The following is a 17,118-nucleotide window of genomic DNA, read 5'->3' on the forward strand; positions in this document are numbered from 1 at the left end:
GAGCCCCTCCCCCTCTCTGACAACTGGTTCCTTGTCTCTGTGAGGCTCAGTCTTAGAAAACAAAGGCCTATTAATTCTTCCTAGGAGTTAGGGAAGCCCTGACTTTTTTTTACCCAAGGCTTGATTGCTTTGGAGTGAGTTGGGATGGAGGGCGAAGGAGAGCGAAAAATGCCTCCCCATCTTTGTGAGCTTCCTGTAGCAACGTGGGCAAGTCAGATATTAATATCTCACTGAATTATCTCACCATATTTGTTTCAGCTGAAAAATTAGAAACAATTCAATTGCCCATCAATAGGGTAGCTACTCATGGTCCATCCTCAGCAGCCTTTAGAAATATGGAGGAAATGGTACATGTACTGCCATGAAAGGCATCCTACATACATCACTTATTGAAGAAAACAGGTTGAAGGACAGGATGAGTAGTATAATCCCACTTCCGCATGCTAAAATTATAAGTATATGGGTCTATCTGAATAGAAAAAGTTCTAGAAAGAAGATCACTTTATACAACAATATTTTAATTATCTCTAGAGGTTGGGATTCTTGAAGGATTAGCATTTTCTATTTTTTTCCATTTCTTTATTGAGTTTTTATGGTTCTGGCATCTGGTCTATAGTTCCCTATTTCCTTCTGTGGTGGTAACTGGAGGCCTTACGGGAGCTCTTATTGCCTGAGTGTGCAGTCCAACATCCCCACTCCTCCCAGAAACTCCAGGCCTGGCCTGTTCGTAGATCCATACAAGACACCTCCAGGATGGGCAGGACATCAGATCAGTGCTGAGTTTTCAATTGTTCTTACCCTGGTGTATGGTGCCAAGGAGAGAGTGATAGGGTAGCACTCCAGGGCTGAGTGGTGACCTGCTGTCCGATTTTGTTGGAGGGAGACATTGGCTTGGATAGTAGGCTGAATAATGATCCTCAAAGATACCAGATCCTCATCCCTTGAAAACTATAGATGTTACCTTATATGGAAAAAAGTTCTTAGCAGATGTAAGGTTAAGCTGGGGGTCCTGACACGGAGGGATGCTTTTGGATTATCCAGATAGGTTCTAAATGCAATCACAAGTGTCCCTACACGAGAGAGGCAGAGGGAAATTTGACACAGATAGAAGAGGAGAAGGCAGTGTGACCACGGAGGCAGAGGCTGGAGTGATGCAGCCACAAGCCAAGGAATGCCAGCAGCCACGAGAAGCTACAAGAGGCAAAGAACTGATTCTCCCTTAAAGTCTCTGGAGGGAGGATAGCCCTACGGACACCTTGATTTGGGCCCAGTGATACTGATTTTGAACTTCTGGCCTCCAGGACTATAAGAGAATAAATTTCTGTTGTTTTAAACCACCAAGTTCATGATCATTTGTTACAGCAGCCATAGGAAACTAACATAGCTTTAGAAAGTGAAGCATAAGTGTAGCTGTACAAAATGCTCTTCCCTGCTGATTTGCCTGCCTAATTAGACACCGCCGAGGCTGAAAAGAAAAGAAGGTTGCTTTCTCTAGACACCCTTGAGAGAGTCCCAGAGACATCTAAGGGGCTCTGGCACTTGGGACGAGGAATCGTGGGGTTCCGTGGAGCCCACCCTTGGCTCTCTACTAGGCCTCAGCTGGGGTGGGAGGCCAGAGGGTTTGCCTAGCAACCACAGAAGCATAGCAAGACACCCCACTGTGCCCTGGTTTCTCTTCAGAGCCCCTATGTGTCTGTATTGTTAGAGTGCAGAGGCTATTAAAAATGTAACAAATATCAACCCTCTGCTCAAAATAACTTCCCAGTTTCTAAAAATGGAATTATATCCAGTAGTAACATTTCTTACTCCCACAATAGTAAAATTTCTCACCCCCTCGTGCTCTGTGGGTTTGTGACTGGCCCAAGAGGGAACTACTATTAATGGCAATTTCCACCTGATGTAACACCCTTGATGACCCATCTGCCCATGGAGGGTGACAGTCCCTTGCATAACAGGCCTCTTCCCTTCCTCCCATGGAACCTCTCCGAGGGCATTTTGGTTTTGCCTGCTCTGATATCCATAGTCTCTCTTGGGATATAAAATAATGATAGTAAGATAACTGTAATAATAAATCAACTGCTTATGTAACTCTTACAATGTGTCAGGCATTGTCTTAAGCACCTTACTTGTATTAACTCGTATATTTCTCATGACTATCTTATGTAGTAAGTACTATATTACTGTCCTCATTTTATAGATGAGAAAACTGAGGCACAGAGAGGTTAAGAGCTTGCCCAAGGTCACACAGTTATCAGGTAGCTGAGCTGGGGTTTGAACCCAGGATGAAGGGCTCCAGGATATGTACTCTCCCTTCCTGTAGAATGCTGCTGGCTGGAGCTGGGGTGGGGAGGCTAATCTGGCCAGTGGCCAAGGCCTTTTCTCTGGGCAAAGTGAGCTGTCTTGGGCAGCACTTAGGCTGAGACTTGGGGCTCACCAGCAGGGGAGCCATCCAGCTTTCTCACGGTCAGGGCCGCAGTGGCCTATAGAGGCCAGCGCCCACCATACTCTCTACCTTGGTGCCATCCATCTTCTCTTCCTGTTGGGGGCTTTGCAAAGGCTGTGACCTTGAGCAGGGGGGTGAAGAGGACCAGTGCCCACACTGGCTGCACCCACACAGGGCCAGCCTGGCTGGTTGAGATGAACTTGAGAGCTTAGAACTTGAATGAGGAGTCCTGGTTCTCCCAGGTTTGAGATGAGGCATTACTCTCTCTGCATCCCAGACTTCCCTTCTCTAAGCCAAGGGATTAGATGTGCTTTGATATGGGAAATCCCCTCATAAATGCATAACTGCTCTACAATCCAAGTTGGTTTCCTGGGTTTCCTGAGAGAGGCAGCAAGGCCTAAACAGCGAAATCCAAGCCTCGTGTTCTGCAACTCGTGTGATATCACCTCTCACCTAGACTCTGTTCCCTCACTAGCTAAATAGGGGTTAAAAATTACCCATCTCAGAGTTGTTGCCCGCCTTAAAAAGACAGGGCACCAGGCAGCGGGAAGCTCCTCTGAAGGTTGGAGCCCTGCCCCCTGGGACCCGCCAGAGAGGGGTTCCTGCTCACCTGGACTCAGAGGGGTTCCTGCTCACCTGGACTCAGAGGGGCTGGTGGTGGGTGCTGGGATCCTTGGGAGATGAAACCAGCTGGAAGGGTCGCAAACTGGACAGGCCTGACATTTTTTTGCCCAGCAAAAATAGCACATAAAAAACCTTCTGAGTGCCTCGGGCAGGAGAGGATGGGCCCCCCTCTTTAGTTCTCTCCCCACAGAGCCCACCTTCCCCACTGTCTTAGGCAGGGCTGCTTCATACACTTTGTAACTGCCTGGATACAGCAGGACAACGAGTTGGCCTTCAGAGAATCTGGACCAGAGGGTTTGGATGTCCCAGGGCGGCAGTCCTGAAGCTGCTCCCATCCTCAGCCCCATCCAGGCCTCGGCAGAGCCCGAGTGGGTGTGTTGTGAGGGAAATTGATCTGACCCCATTGCTCTCCCCTCACCCCCACCCACTCCCCCAGAGACCAGAGCTCCAAGTCCAGCCCCGGCAGGTCTGCTGCCTCCTCTCCTCTGTCCTGGGGTCCCTGAGCTCCTCTTTCCCCAGGGAGGGTCAGGGCAGAGGGAAGCAGCGTTCCTGCTGGGCCCATAGAGGAGGCTGAGGGCTGAGTGCACCCTGGCCAGCAGCCCAGGAAGCCTGAGCATGTAATTAAAAGATGTATCTTCTTGGGGTTGCTTCTGGGGACAAGAACTCCCGGCGTTGTCCTCGTCCTGTGACCTCTGTCTGGGCACAGACCTGCTGTCTGGCTCTGATCTGTCCCTTTAGGCAGGGTGGGCAGATCCATTTCAGCTGGTTCTGAGCACGGAGAGGACGGACCCCCCTTCTCTCCTCCAGGCCTCCTAATAGCCACCCCACAGGGTGATGGACATGCCTCCCATCCCCATGCATCTTTGCGGTTGGTAAAGCACAGTCGCATCCATTCTGGCAGGATATCTACACAGAGCCACCCAGCTAGTCAGCGGTAAGCTGAGCCTCAGATATAACTCTGCTGAGTGTTGTACCCCGTGTTCATCCCTTCCCCACCCTGACTCCCCTGCTGGGAGGACCATGGGCTGTGGGGTTTGAGGGGGGGAGTGCAAGAGAAGAGTCCCCTACCCCAGCACTAGACAGTGTTTTTGAGGAACCCAAGTGGTCTTGGAAAACTTTGGCCTTTGAAGTAAGACCATGAGAGGTCGAGTCATCATGGCTTTGGCAGCCCCAAACCACCCCACAGGCCCAGATCCACCTGCCAGGAGGAAGTGAGGCAGGTAAACGTCCCCAGTAGGGAAAAGGGACACCAAGGGGAGGGAGGACAGAACAGGACAGAGGGGAAAGGTCAAGGGCTAGGAGCCTGGGCACCAGGGCAGTGGGGAGAGTGTTTAAGGGGATGAACCGGGGGGCTGACCACGTGGCCCTGTCTTTCCTCTTCTCTGTGGCTGGTCAGGAGCTGGGGGTGGGCATGTGCTTTCTGGGCCTGGTGGCCTGGGCATGGAAGCTGAGCGTGGCCATGAGTGGCGTGGGGAGAACAGTTAGGAGGTGTCAGTCAGGGCGGGGTGTCCACACACTTCGTGGAAGAAGTCTATGACGTGTGCCATGAGCAGCTGGGACCAGCGGTGCAGCCTTCCTGGCCTGGGTCAGATGGCTCATCTTCCCCTCAGCAGGAGCACCAGTTTGGCTGGAGAGCTGGGCAGGTGCAAAGGGCAGATATGACTGGTGCAAGTGCGGTTGACAAGGCTGCCATTCCTGAGGATGAGTCAGTTGCCTGCGCCCCGTGCCAGCGCCGGCAGCTTCCTGGGATTGGGACGAGGAATCAGGGAAGAGTGGGGGTGAGGGAGAGGAGCTGGGAGGCGCCGGGGGAGGCTGTGGCTTGAGAGGCCCCAGGCCAGCCTTGGTTCCACCTCTGCTTGAACCCAGAAGGCACAGGTTCGGGAGCCTCTTTCTGCACAGCGGCTGGGCAGCCCAGGTTAACCCCTCCAGTGCCAACTTTGTCATGCCCTGCCCCCTCCCCTAGCCTCCAGGGGTACCCAGAGGCGGGACTGGGAGGTCAAGCTTTCATTTCCTTTCTCTCTCAGGTCAGCATAGCACTGGCTTCCAGCTCTCCCCCCCCTGAGAATCCCGGGGCCACTCTTGATCTTGACGCCATGCCCAGGAGCCAGCGCCCTCCTCCAGACCTGCCTTTTCCAGTAGGCTCCATCTCTGTCAAGTGGCTCGGCAAAGAGATTAAATAACCAACCAGGATCAGCTGGCCTTCCCAGGAAGGTAGCTGAAGGCTTGGGCTCTGTCAGAGGAATGCAGTCTAATGGCAGGACCCCGGGGTGGGAGAGCGGGGAGCATGGCCGTGCAGGCAGGGGCTGTCTGAGGCTCTGACACCCAGGAGGTCTGGACAGCAAGCTGGGGAAGTCTTCTCATGGGGCTCCATGGAGCTACCTTCTGAGGGTCCCACATGGGAGTGGGCTGGCTCTGTAGAGCGGAGGGCTGGGGTGTTGGCCCTTGGCTTGAGGGAGGGAGGGCAGGAGGACTGCTGGTGCCATTGTCTTTATTAAACACGGGGCCCCAAAAGTCAGAGTGAGCCCCTGGTTCAGGCTTGGCTCCCCGGCTCCATCTAAGGGTGGGAGGGAGGTCTGAGGGACCTCTCTCGGGGCCCCCCCTTGCCTCTCTGGGGGTGGGGAGACAGGGACAGGGGTGAGGGGGAAGGTGGCTTTAGGGAGATTCCATGCACAGTGGAAAAAAAGGGCTGAGGTAGGAAAGATGACTGACTGCGTGAGCTGTCCCTTCCCTGAGTAAAGCAGCGAGGAGTGGGTGGAGCTGAGGGGCTGCTGAGTGAAGTTCTCAGGGGGGAGGGCCAAAAACGAGGAGGACATGTGACCCTCGGGTGGCTCAAGGGCCAGTGAAGTCACTCTTTCTCCTGGCCTCAGCTTCTCCATTCTCTCAGGATGACAGGGTGCCCTCCTGATGCAAGTTCCTTCTTACTGACACAAGACCAGTCACCCTGGACAGCCAACCTTCCTTCCTTCCTTCTCTCCCGCCTTCCTTCCTTCCACACACAGCCACTGAGGAGAATGAGAAGCAGTGCCCCTTTGCTGGTGGTGGGAGGTGGAGGGCGCAGGTACACACGTGTTGCATTCTCATGCGGTGGGTCGACATCATAACCTGCAGAGGTCCAGGGGCAGAGAGATGTGGCGGCCCTGAGACAGGGGTTGGCTCTGCTTGGTCATGATGGGGAGGGCTTCACAGAGGAGGTGACTTTTCTTAAAGAAAGAGTAGTGGGACTTCCTGGTGGTCCATTGGTTAAGACTTCGCCTTCCAATGCAGGGGGCGTGGGTTCAATCCCTGGTCGGGGAGCTAGAATCCCACATGCCTCAGGGCCAAAAAAACCAAAGCATAAAAAAACAGAACCGATATTGTAACAAATTCGATAAAGACTTTAAAAATGGTCCACATCAAAAAAAAAAAAATCTTAAAAAAGAAAGGATAGTGACTGGCTTCAAGGAGAAAATGGGAAAGGACCTTCCAGGCAAAAGGCAGGGACCTACCAGGGCGGCAGTAACTAAAGGAGGCACAGGGAGGGAATACCTGCAGCGTGATGAATGCCAGGCTGCAAATAAGCGGGGTGACTGCCTTAGACGGGGAGGAAATCACCAACCCATCATCTGGACTCTTCATCAGGTGAAGAGAGAGGATGTTGTTCTAATGTAAAGAGTGTGGGGCCCAGAATGTGACAGGCCTGAGTTCCAGTCCAGGTTTTACCACTTAGCTGCCCAGGTTGGGCTGGGCAGTTAACATCCCTGAGCCTCAGTTTCCTCATCTGTACAATGGGATCATGGTGGCGCTGGGGTTTCTGTAAAAATCAGCTGTGACAGTGCTTTGCAAGCTGTCAATAGCTCTGCAAACTCGAGGCCCTCTTGAGATAGCACCTCAGCAGTAGCCCACTTCTGCATTGACCTTTTGGGGTGCCATTTCCTGGGGAATGGCCACAGAAGGTTGCTCTCACCCAGGCAGGCTAGTGTTTTTGACTTTCACCATACTTTCTGTGGGGTCACTTTTTTGGGGATCAGCCGCTGCCTGCCCAGGGTCTCAGGGGCCTGCTGTGGAGAGCTTGGAGGCAAGGGGACGGGAAGCCTGAATCTAGAACTGGAGGATGTTCTAGTGCTACTTCTGGTCTTCAGGCCATGAGTGCTGGGACAATGAGGCATGAAAGGGTAGGGACAGTGTACCCACAGCGGGACAGGGACCCTGTGGCAATGGGGCACCAGGTGAGTGAAGCCAGGAGTGGGTTAGAGACATAGTGGAACCGTGAGGATGTGGAGAAAAGGATAGAGTGAGAAACAGATGAGAGAGGCAGGCAGAGCGCCTGACCCTCCCTCGCCCCTCCCCCACCCCACCCCTTAGTCTCAGCATCCTCAGCTTTGGGGCTGCCTCTCGGGGGGGAGGAAGGAAAGTGCCTGTTTAGCTTGAGTGCCTGTTGATGCCTCTTCTCATGCCGCCTGCCCCATGCTGTACTATGGTAGCCGGTTCAGTTCCCTCTGACCCCCAGGTTCACCCTGCCTCAACCTGGGCAGTATCCCTGGTGGTCTGTGACTCAGCAGTTCTTTGCCATGGGTGGGGCCCCAGCTGGCTACTGAGTTCAGATCCCCCCCAGAGCTGAGGCATTGCCCAGAGCCAGGCGATCCTCAGCCCCAGGCCTGGCTCCTGCACCCTCTCTAAGCCCCTCGTCTGTTCCAGTGGCCCTTGAGGCCCCTCTGTCAGCCCCGCGGTGGTGCCAGGACAGGGTCCGTGCCCCAGTGACTCAGCCTGGCCCCTCTTCCTTGCACTGAGTAGGTGCTGTAAATATTTGTTGAATGGAATTCTTGCCTCTGGTTGGATTTTCCACAGGAGCCACATAGCTGTTCCCAGCTCTGCCGTGGGCCTGACCCGTTTCTGCGTCTGCCTGCACACATGCCATGCCTTCTCTTCCCTACCACACCCTGTCTCTCCTCAGACACCCCTGCAGATTGCTCCCCCAAACCTCCGTCTCCCAGAGGTCCTCTCCTTCCCCACCAGCCCCAGCCTCCCCACGGGCCCCTCGATGGCCTGGGAGCTCTGGAGGCTGCACCTGCAGGTGCTTGGTGGTCTCTGCCTTCTGTTCCTTCGTTGTTTGTCTTTCCTCCCTGCGTGCCTCGGTGGTGTGACCAAGGAGAACAGGCCCTGGCACAGAATCTATCGTGGAGTTTTGCGTGTGCCCGTGTGTGATAGAAGGGCAGAGGGCCAACGTCGGGCTGAGACGTGAGACCAAGACTTTGGTGTGGGGAGAAAAAGGTTCCTTCATAGGCCAGGTGACCACACATCCTGGTTGCCCAGGGCAGGTCTGGCTCAGGCCTGCTGCCCTGGACTAATTATTTAATAGCTCTGTAGGTTCTACAGTCACCCTAATCAGAGGGGCTGCCGTGGAATCAGGGCATGGGAACTGAGCCCCTGTCATGCCTCCAGGGCCCAGCAGGTTCACACGTCTCCCCTCTTGAAGACCATACTGAGTCTTCAGGCTCACCACCCAGCAGAGCACCGCTCTCCTGACTGAACCAGGGTTTCAAGACAGAGGCACATTCACGAGGCACACAGTAACAGGACAGGCCATGGTTCAACGGCAGTGTGAACTGCAAGGGGATGTGTGACAAGTGTATGAGCCTCCAAGAAGGTCAGGTAAGAAAAGAAGAGAGCTTTGCAAGCCCTGAAGTTCCATAGTCATAATAACAGGTACTTAATTATATCACTAAGCCACACCATGACAGGGAGCGTATCATTATCTCCATCTTATAGATGCAGAACTGAGGCACAGAGAGGTTAAGTGACTTACCAGAGGTCACACAGCTAGTAAGCCAGGTTTCAAACACCAGAGCCATGTTTTTATCCACTATGTTACAGTACTTCACATCCGATGCTTCAGTAATATCTACCACAGGGATTTTGTGAAGGCAAAACAAGGTCAAATGTGTGTTTGCTTGTAACTAGAAACACTTTACAAACATTAATGAATTGTAAAGTATTTCAGAAATAGCTAACTTGTGACAAACTATGGAGATACAGTAGAAAATAAAAGTATATGCAAACTTCTCGCAAATCCATTGTCTCAAAACTAACCGTAAAGTGAGATTATGAATTTTTTCCTTTCTTTCCCTCCTTTTCAGATGAATAAATTATAATAGAATTGCTCTGATGGTCAGTTTTAGTCATTTATTTTTATGATCAGTATCACCATCAAATCCATTCGACTCTTACTCTAAAGTGTCTCTTAGCTGGAGCCCCCCTTACTGTTTTCTAGGGTGTCATCCACCACGGAGCCATATTCACATCATAGCTAACTTACTACAAGAGCTTCCTAGCCAGCACTCTGCTTCTGGCTATTCTTGTCTCACATCCATCCTTCCCATAGCTGCTTGAAAATTCAGCATGGTTTTTACCATTCCCCCAAAGGGCCTACATTATAGCCAATGAGACAAGGCAGAACACAGAAATAGAAAATAGGATAATGAAAAAGAACTGGCCAGTTTTTCATTATTTACTGATGATACAATTGCAAACCTAGAAAACCTGAGAGAATTCACTGAAAGGCAAATATTTTAGGTGGCTAAAAACCAACAGTTGACACTTTTGTAGAACATACACTGTACCAGGCCCCATTCTAAGTGCCCTACAGGCATTGCCTGGGAGCAGGGGACCAGTGTCCTCATTTTGTTGACAAGGAAACTAAGACAGGGAAGTTCAGTGGTTTGCCCGAAACCCAGGTGGTTTGGTCCCTGGATCTGCTTTCTTGGCTACTCTGCCATTAACAGCTTTCCTATGTACCAGCAATTACTTCATACAAGATGTATTAGGAGGGCAAGGTATAGACATAATAGCCATCAGAGGTGCTGGCGTCCCCGACTTTGGTGTCTCACTTTGTCACCTGTGTCCCATAGCAGCTGTGTTTGTGCCCAGAGTCTCACACAGCCTCTCACAAGATAGTCATCAGCTTCTGGCCCTTAGGCATTACCACCAGGGCCCCCAGGGAGCAAAAGGAGAGGAAAACTGCCGTAGCCATTCATCAGCTTGTCCCTGCCTTAGTGAGAACACATTTGTCACAGCTGGCTGGTTTGTAAAGTTGCAACTCTGCCTTCAATAGCCACAGTCAGAGTCTTCTTGAAATCATAGTTCCATTCAAGAGGAGGTCCTTAGGTAGTTAACAGGCCCATCTGGGGAGTTTCCTCTGAACAAAAGGAGAGTGTGCCCTAAATGAGTATTGCAGCCTCCACTTCTTATCAGAAAGCAATGCCTTGCAGCTATGCTGGCCGGGCCCCTGAGAGCAGCAGTGGTGGCCTCCGATTGTCTCAGGAGCCCAAGGAGGTGTCGGTGGCACCATCTTAGTTTGCTAGTAGAGTGCACGTATTATGGTTTCCCTCACACATTTGGGAATTTCCCCAGGGCTGAGACAATATCTCCTCCCCGCTCTAATCGTTTCTACAGCACCAGATAACACTCTGAAAAGTACAGGATGCTAATTGGCCGATTGACTAAGCTATGGCCCGTGACGCTCCCTCTGGAAGAAGTTGGAGGAAACAATATTTATCGAGCATCTTTTATACATACCCAGTGTGGTAGGTACTGTCACATGTCATCTGATTTAATCTCCATGGTAACCTTCTGGAGTAAGTGTCGTCAGAGTCACCATAGACGTGAGGAAACTGAGGTTCAAAGGGGTCGAAGAAGTTGGAGTAAATAGCGTGGCTGAGGATTGAATGCCAGCCTGTTGGCTGCAAAGCCCACGGTCTTCCCATTGTGTTATGATACCTCCAGAGTAAGACCCTTTCTTTGCGGTCTTGCTGAGGAGATGTAAAGTTGGAGGGCGTGTGAGTTAAGCATTTCCTCAAAAATATCAGCAAGGCAACCATGGTGGGACACTCACCCACAGGGTGAGAAAATTCCAAGGCAGTGGGACTCTGGGAGGGGGGGTAGGGGGAAGGGCAAGACTTCTAAGGACTAGTGACTTCCTCTGGGATGTCACCAGCGGCACTAGCAGGAGGGTGGTGGAAGCCCCATCAGATGGCGCTTGTGCAGAATGCTCCCTGGGTGGTGTGAGCCCCGCGACGCCTGCCCCCGGCCTGCCAGCTCTCAGCTCCTCTGCTCTGAGCCTGTCTGCGGGATGGGACGGCCCCACTGGGAGACTTGGACCAGTGGCTTTCCCAGCCCAGGGTCTTTGCCGCTCCTAAGGCTGAACCCACAGCTTCTCTCCCTTGGGCCAAGTTAAATGCCAGGATGCTGATAGCGTAAACAGGAAGGAGGGAGTTTGGATTTAGGAGAGGCTGGGCCTGAGGGTCAGCCTGTCCTCCAGGAGGAGGGGGAGATGGTAGCGGCTCTCTGTCTCTGCCTGCTCCTCTCCCATTCCAGCTGGCTCTCTGGTTCTTCTGCAGCTCCCTGTGGCTTTTTCAAGGGTGTGGGTTTGGCTGGAGCGGGAGTGGGTGAGAAAAGAGGCACTTGCTGTGGCACTGGACGTAGGAACCTGTGGAGGGCAGGGCCAAAGCACCATGGCAGCATATACTGAGTTCCTTCCATGTGACAGGAGTGGCGCTGAGCACTTCATGTAAATACGTCATTTCTTGGAACCCTCACAGCCTCCTAAGAGCTAGCTACTCTTACTATCCCCATTGTATTGATGCGGAGGCCAAGACTTAGCAGAGACTGGAGCCGGATCTGTCTGCCTCCCGAGCCAGTGACCTTGCCCACTATGGTGCAGGGGCTCAGTGGGGAGGTGTTCTGAGGAGAGAAAACAAGAGAGCCTGGGAAACTCAGGCAGGGCAGGCCGGCCCACAGTCAAGACCACTGTAGTCCTGGGTTCCCCATTCCTTTGGCCCCTCATCTCACCACTCCTGTCTGCACTCTCCTCCAGCAGGTCTGTCTCTTTTAGGTACCTTCCTGCTGTGCTCTTAGCCCCAGTAAAACCTGCTCTCTGCAAGGGGCCTGATGGTTCACCAGTGACTCAGAAGGCAGCTGAGGTGCTCTGGGAGAAGCATCATGCATGGAAGATCTGGCTCTGAGTCCTTCCTGGGCCATTTACGACACAGAGGAAGATAACTTGGGAGAAAGAGCCTAGAAAATGGCTTGACATAAAGTAGGTGCTCATTAAAATGTTCATCTGTAAAAGCAGAGATGATAACCCAACCTCACAGTCTGTGATAAGGTTGGATGGATATCCTGTATGCGAAATCTCTAAGGGAAGCTATAAAGTTATTTAATTGAGAGTATTGTATGATCTCAGGAATGTGTGTTTTATGAGAGCAAAACCTTGAGCCAAGGGATGAGGCCTTGACTGGCTGGGGAGTTTTCCTGGGTACAGAAAGTCCCACCGCTTCTCTTGGAACACACGAAAATCCCACAAAACTTGTCTCTGGCTGTCTTCTGTGAGGCTGGAAGCCAGACTGAGCTGGTAAAGACTCTTACAAGGAACCCAAGGCTGGATCCCTCAGAGCTTCAGACAATTTCCCAAGGAGCAGAAAGTCCTGTTTTCAGAGGGTGTAACTTAGGTTTAGGTAGCAGGAGGTGGTCCCCAGAGAGAGGCTCACTGTGATTGCACCAGGATCTCCCGGCAGTACCACCACATGTCTGCAAACTGGCTCCGGTAGACCAAAGGACAGACAGACAGACAGACAGACAGACAGGAGTGCAATGGGAGGGGGCCGTAGGTTGCATACTGCTCATGGAAGGCACAGCTCTTTGGACTCCCCTCAATTTCCACCAGGCACTTTACTCCCAGCTAACCCTCCTGCTGGCACTAAGAACTAGCTATTTTCCTGTTGAAAGCACTCAAGCGTCAAGTGTTGACGTCGCTCACCCAAGTCGCAGGGCTCTGAAGAGGTAGAGTAGGGATTTAAATCCTGGTTTGTCGATCCAGCACCCAAGTTCTGTCTGCTAAATGGTGTAGCCTCCAAGTAGCATCATCTTTCTTTTTTTTTTATTTTAGATTATGGTATAAAAACACATGACATAAAATTTATCGTTTTAATCTTTAAGTATACAGTTCAGTAGTATTAAGTATTTTCACATTGTTGTGCAACAGACCTTTAGAAGTTTTTCATATTGCAAAACTGAGTCTCTGTATCCATTGACTAACAGCTCCCCATTTTCCCCTCCCCTCGGCCCCTGGCCATCGTCATTCTACTTTCTATCTCTATGAGTTTGAGTACTTTAGATAGGTCATGTTAAGTGGAACCAGACAGTATTTGTCATTTTGTGACTGGTTTATTTCATTTAGCAGCATGTCTTCAAGTTTCATCCATATTGTAGCATGTGCCAGGATTTCCTTTTTTTTTAAAGGCGGAATAACATTCCATTGTATGTATATATCACTTTTTTTTTCTTTTTTTTTAATAAATTTATTTATTTTACTTTTGGCTGCGCTGGGTCTTCGTTGCTGCGAGCAGGCTTTCTCTAGTTGCGGTGCGTGGGCTTCTCATTGCGGTGGCTTCTCGTGTTGCGGAGCACGGGCTCTAGGCGCGCGGGCTTCAGTAGTTGTGGCTCACAGGCTCTAGAGTGCAGGCTCAGTAGTTGTGGCGCACCAGCTCAGTTGCTCTGCAGCATGTGGGATCTTCCCGGACCAGGGCTCGAACCCATGTCCCCTGCATTGGCAGGGGGATTCTTAACCACTGCACCACCAGGGAAGCCCTATATCACGTTTTTTAACCCTTCTATCCTTCAGTGGACACTTGGGTAGCTTCTACCCCTTGGCTATTGTGAATAATGCTGCAATGAACGTGGGTGAACAGCAGCGTCTGTTGAAGCAAAGATAGTTGCATGTGCACACATGTACACGGAGACGTGAACACATACACAAGTGAGTGGTGTGTAATATGCCTCCACTGAGGCATAACCTGCCTTTGGTAATACCGCAGAGCCAACCAACTCTTTTAAGCTATCACATTTTCGTGGAATAAAGTCACGTTTTAAAAAACTCTTATCAAATTAATAGAGCATTAAAATACAACAGAAATAGTCTTTCAAAAAATTTTTTGAAATGTTTCACTGAGTTCAAAACAGTGGATCTATTTTAGTAATTAAATTGGTTTGGGACTTAAGCCCTTTTTTATTAGTTTCATATTTTGAAGCTGCCAGTCAGATTTTCTCAGGGCTCAGGCAGTGGCACTTGGCCATGAGGTATGTTTGGAAGGACAATGTCCCTCTTCAAGGATGGCCTGTGCCGTTTTACATGAAGATGGATGTCAGGAAGGGATTCAAACAATAAGAAGTACAAATACATTTTATTATCTCAGTCCTGAACACATAAACACATGTATCTAACCGAAACAGAAGTTTTCTGAAATAACACTTAACCTCACTCCATGTAATGCACTCACATTTTCTAGCCCAGTGTTACTTGAATTGTGGTCTGTGAACTGCTTATCAGCAGCCAGGGAGGAAATAAGTGCAGAAATTAAGTGTACAGCAGATGAAAAGATGCCTGACATCATTAGCTATCAGGGAAATGCAAACACAAACCACAATGAGATGTCACTTTACACCCACTAAGATGGCTACAGTAATAAGTATTGATGAAAATGTGGAGAAATTGGAACCTCCATACACTGCTATTAAGAATGTAAAATGGTGCAGCTGCTATGGAAAACGGTATGGCAGTTCCTTAGAAAGGTAAACATAGAGTTATATGACCCAGCAATTCTACTCCTGGGTGTATATACCCAGGAGAAATCAAAACATACCTTCACACAAAAACTTGTACGTAAATGTTCATAGCAGCATTATTTGTAATAGCCAAAAGATGGAAACAACCCAAATATCTGTAAACTGATGAATGGATAAATAACGTGATACATTCCAATGATGGAATACTATTTGGCAATACAAAGAACTGAAGTACTGATACATGCTACAACATGCATGTACCTTGAAAACATTATGCTAAAGAAAGAAGCCAGTCACAAAAGATCACATTATTGCATGCTTCCATTTGTATGCAATGACCAGAATAAGCAAATCTATAAAGATAGAAGTAGATTAGTGATTGCCTAAGGCTGGGAAGAGGGGGTCTGGAGGAAAAAGGGGATTAACTGCTAAGGGGTAGAAGGCTTTTTTCAGGAGTGATGAAAATGTTCTAAAATTGGTTGTGGTGATGGTTGCACAACTCTGTGAATATACTGAAAACATTGGCTTGTACACTGTAAATGGGTGAATTGTATGATATGTGAATTATATCTCAGTAAAGTAGGTCTTTTTAGAAACTTTTATAGCAATTTGACATTACTGTGACATCTAAGAGCATGATCCTTTTCCTAGTAATTAATTTTTATTGTCTTGTATTTTACAAAAGTATCAGTCCATGACAGATTGGAATTAAAAAAAAAAAAAAAAAGCAGGCCATCCATGCAAAAGGCACTGCTTTAGTCTATTTCATTATTTTTAAAAATTCATTATCCACTAGGGGGGTTGTGACCTATAGTTTGAAAAATACTAAAAAGTATTGCCCCTGAGCATAGCAGCACCCAGGCAGGCCAAGTCTGCTGTGTTCAGGGTTCTCAGCAATCCATCAGAGACAAGAGGCATCTTCAGGATAAGCTAAAAGGCATAATCTGTGATCTGACTCCTACCCACCCTTCCAGCCCCATCTCTCACTGTGTTCCCACACAGACCCTCTGCTCCAATCATACCCCACAACATGCTTTCCCAAACACGCCAAACGAGCTCAGATTCCAATGTCTCTGCAGATGAAGTTTCCCCTGCCAGGGGTGATGACACTCAGTGCCACCCACCTGGAAAACACCACGTTATTCTCCAAATTGCAGCCCAGATATCATCCTCCCTGTACCTGGACCTGCCCCCTCTTTGCACCTCTTTTCCTAAGTCCATAAAAGTATCCATTACACAGCATGGCCATCACCCGCCTGCCAGTCTGTCTGTCCCAGTAGATGGTAAGCTTCCTGAGGCCAAGTGTGACTTTTGGTTCATCTTTGTAGCCTGGCCCTCACTAAGGGGCAGATGTATGATGACTGTCCAAAGCATAAATGTGGGATATTTCACCCCAGTTTTTATGAAAACCAGGATACTTCCTGGCTCCGACACCAGCACAAAGAGCCAGGCAGAGCCCCCCCTTCAAGTAAATCCTGCTCACCCACATCCTTGGCCTGGGCTCTCCCTTTCCTTGTGCTTCTGAGCTGCATTTCCAGCACCATGGGTTTCCATGGTGACCCTGGTTTCCTGGCTGCTTATATGTCTTTCCTTCCTTGTATCTTCCACCTTGGTACCAACTGCATCAGACTTCTCTTTCTGTTTCATACTGATCATATCTAGGGCCACAGTTTGTATCATTTCCAGGCTTCTTTGATATGACAAATTCTTACTTTGCACTGTGCCTCTCAGGGGCAAAATGTTAGCTTCTAAATTTATTACTCAAAAGAGAATCCTCCCTTTTATCCCTCTATTTGCCCTGATTTTTTTATGTCCAGCTGGACCCAGACTGCTATTTATGATGCATGATATTATGTTAACCTTGTTTCTCTCTCTCTCCCTCTCTCTCTTTCAGGCATGCGAATCATTTAGCACCATTGAAGTGTAAAAGGTCAAATTACTCCTGGCTTAGGTGAGCGGTACAAACAAATTAAGGGAGACAAGCAGACTGAAACACATTGTTGAGATGATTTTGATAGGCAGAGAAAAGCAGGTGGAACTAAGCTGCATTAGGTCAAGGTTTAGCACAAATTAGAAGTAACCTACATTTCATTACTATTCAACTTTCAAGCTGAGTTGAAACTGAATTGGTGTCTCCGCCCCAGTAATGAGGCAGCAGAGTAGATCCCTCAGGAGCAAGGGCTCTGGGACTGGGATGTGTGGGCTCGTACACTGGCTCTATTATTTACCAGCTGTGTGCTCTTGGCCAAGTTACTTAACTTCTCTGTGCTTCTAGTTCCTTTCTGTAAAATGGGGCTAGTAACTGCATAATTTCCATAGGGCTATCATGAGAATCAAATGAAATAACACAAAAAAGGCACATAACACAGTGCCTGCTTATAGTAAGTGCTCAATTAATGTTAGCTGTTATTAACTGTTTTTGAGTTCTACTCTGCATGTACTCATTAAAGCTAAAG

This window comes from Balaenoptera musculus, chromosome 1 (assembly GCF_009873245.2).
Source record: "Balaenoptera musculus isolate JJ_BM4_2016_0621 chromosome 1, mBalMus1.pri.v3, whole genome shotgun sequence".
In the NCBI taxonomy this organism is placed as follows: domain Eukaryota; kingdom Metazoa; phylum Chordata; class Mammalia; order Artiodactyla; family Balaenopteridae; genus Balaenoptera; species Balaenoptera musculus.